This window comes from Takifugu flavidus, chromosome 7 (genome assembly GCF_003711565.1).
Source record: "Takifugu flavidus isolate HTHZ2018 chromosome 7, ASM371156v2, whole genome shotgun sequence".
Lineage (NCBI taxonomy): Eukaryota > Metazoa > Chordata > Actinopteri > Tetraodontiformes > Tetraodontidae > Takifugu > Takifugu flavidus.
This window is the reverse complement of record NC_079526.1, coordinates 16,084,843-16,087,640: the sequence shown is the minus strand read 5'-3', so window position 1 is coordinate 16,087,640 and position 2,798 is coordinate 16,084,843. Positions and strand designations below refer to the sequence as shown.

The window sequence follows — 2,798 nt, the reverse complement described above, 5'->3', positions numbered from 1 at the left end:
CAGGAATGTCCGGGGGGCCCTGAAGGCATCACCAGTGTTGTTCTGTCAGCCAGAACCGGGAACCTTCAGCTGGCTGCTTTAACCGGACCCGGGTCGTCAATTCACTTCCTGCCGGTCCGTTTAAATAAACCACCAGCCTGTTGGTCCCCTGCTGAACCGGGTGGAGGTTCTGGAACCGGAGCAGCAGAGTCCACATCAGGCCGAGCTGCATTCCTTTATCTTCTGTTCAAAACGTGCTTTGGCATCTTTTCTAGCTAATTTATAACTTTTACAACTTATTTATAACTTATTCTTCCTGTGTTGGCGACCAACAACACATTTCCTGCTGTTTTTAGTTTTTATAAACGCAAAGAATTTTTAAAAAAAAATAAAGATTCAGATAATCAAAATTTTCCAATTCAAGAATTATTTTATTCCTAAAATTCAGGCAGAAAAGGTGAAAGTTGATTCGTCGGCATGAAGCTGAAGTTCTTCCTGTTGGTTTCTCTCCAGAAGATTCAGCAGCACCTGTGGGAGCCTGGACAGGAGACGGAAGGGGAGGGGCTTGTGGAGAGCACCTGTAGACAAGCCCCTCCCACCCGCCAGAGAGGTGAGGCTGATCAATACACCGATACTGGAGAGGACGCGCGCGCGCGCACATGGCAGGACAGCGGCAGGAAGTAGCCACGCGCACAGCTCACCACCATCTTCTTCACCATCACGCGGTCACCGTGGATCGCCGCACCGGTCACGCGCAGCTGCCTGTGTTTACCTCAGTTCACGCAGTGTTGCGGGGCCCGCGCGCTCTCTCCATCAGCGCGTCTTTGAACGCTCCGACCGTCTTGAGCATCCGGAACCCGCGCGACACTGGGCGGGAGCGCGAGACTTGTGACGTTTCTCCGCCGTCTCATTGGTCGGAAGCAGAGGGAAACTCCGCCCCCTTTGCCCCCCTAACCCCGAGGGAGGTGTGGCTTGTGATGATGATGAGGAGGAAGAGGAGGAGGTCATGTGACGCAGAAAGCTTTTTTAAAGAAGTGATCTCATAAACTCCCCAAGTCACTAAACGTGGCTGCAGGCTGAGATCAGAGACTTTTATCCTATTGTGGATCCAATCTAAGAGGTCACGCGACCATAACTGAGGTTTGATGTTGGACAGTCTGACGTCATTTCCTGTTCATAAAGTCTTGAGGCTTCTCGCTATCCCCTGCTGGTCAGATGGAGAATTACACCCCGTGTGAGCGTGTGTGTGTGCGCGCGCGTGTTAAAGGCAGTAGAGATGTTAGTTTGTGACAACCTTAAGCAGCAGCAGATGTTAGCTAGCTTTCAACCTTAGCATGTAGGCTGAACGTGTGTGTGTGTGTGTGTCATTTATTTCAATTCTATCTAATCTGAATAAAACCACAAAAGTTTCTCTGTATTTGGAGATGAAATATTTGCTCATTTATCTAATCCGTGTTGCCTGTGGGCGCGTGGACGCCCTGTCGAGTGACGCTGCGCTTGTGCGCGCGTGCAGGGCGGCAGCCTTCTGTCGACGCTGCATTTTGCTGCTTGGTTTGTTTGAATTTGTCATAATTGTGTGTCGAATATCTGTTGATTCGCTCACGACCGCTGCTGATGTCATCCAAACACGCCGGAGCGCGCGCGCGGGCCCTCGGCGGCGCGCGGGCCCGCGCAGCTCTTCATCACAAACACTTTTCTTGGTCTAAAATGACATAAACTCGTCGTCATGGCGACACTGATCTGGACCTACTTCATGATTAACAAATCAGCTTCTGGAACAAAACACATCCTGATTTTCCAGCGAGCAGAAAAGTGGAATTTCAGGAATGTTGTGATATTTGGTGACCTTCCAGAGGACTGATGGTTCCTGTGTGTTATCATGACCGAGGACGCCTCAGAGGAGCAGCAGAACGTGGAGCGATGGTTCTGGTTCTGGTGCTTCTGTCTGGGTTCTTCAGGACTTTCAGGAGTTAACGCGCATTTCCTGCAGCCTGGAGGCATCAGGACGCCACTTCCGCTGTGGAGAGGGAAACAAACGGCGTTGGAGAGGAGGTTACGTCCTGTGTGTGTGTGTGCGTGCGCGCGCGCGCGAACCGGCCAGTGCAAGAAAATTGAAGGCAGATTTTCCACGACAGGCGTTGGCTGGAGAATCGTTCATTTGAAAGGGGAATTTGCTCTGGCACGAGATGTGACAGTGATATTCAGTTCTCTCACACACGCACGCACACACACACACACACACACACACTGGACCGAACCAGAACTATTAAAGAAAATTCAAACTGTCTTCAAAGGAGAGAAAAAAACAGGATTCTTTGTAACCTCAAGAGCGGTGAAGCGATGATCAAAAGACGCTTTCGCACGCACGCACGCACGCGCGCGGATCTGACTTGGTGTCATTGGACAATCGCACAAAGTGAATGAGGAGATTACTCACAAGGGTAATGCAGCGCTGTGGTCCGTCGCCGTCCAGCAGGGGGCGCGAGTGAGCTGCTCACCAGGCAGGGTTGCGTCACGGGGGGGTTAAACATCATTTAGGGTTCGGTTAAAGTGTTGCTATTCATTCACACTGTAATTGTGTTAAAGACTAAATTCATTTGTGAACAATAAATACAAATAACATCATTAAGTGTTATTATTATTGACAGCAGCAGGTGATTCGATGACTGTCGAGAGAAGAAGAAGTGAAGAAAACGAGCAAAAGAAAAGGAACCAAGCAGAGTTTTGAAGGCGGAAGCGTCTCCGAGAGGAGCTGCAGGGGCACGTTTGTGTTTCCATCCCAGCCCAAAATCATACAAACCACGAAAAATGAGGCGAAA

The 2,798-nt window shown here is 50.1% G+C and overlaps 1 long non-coding RNA gene across 1 annotated transcript; it reads right to left on the bottom strand.

Moving 5' to 3' along the window:
• Window positions 1-389: 389 nt before the first annotated feature.
• LOC130528469 (uncharacterized) lies at window positions 390-2,414 on the bottom strand. Its single transcript, XR_008951302.1, has 2 exons — window positions 681-2,414; window positions 390-557 (listed from the first exon to the last, which is right to left on the bottom strand). It is a non-coding gene; the product is annotated as an uncharacterized LOC130528469 (long non-coding RNA).
• Between the last annotated feature and the right edge of the window lie 384 nt (window positions 2,415-2,798).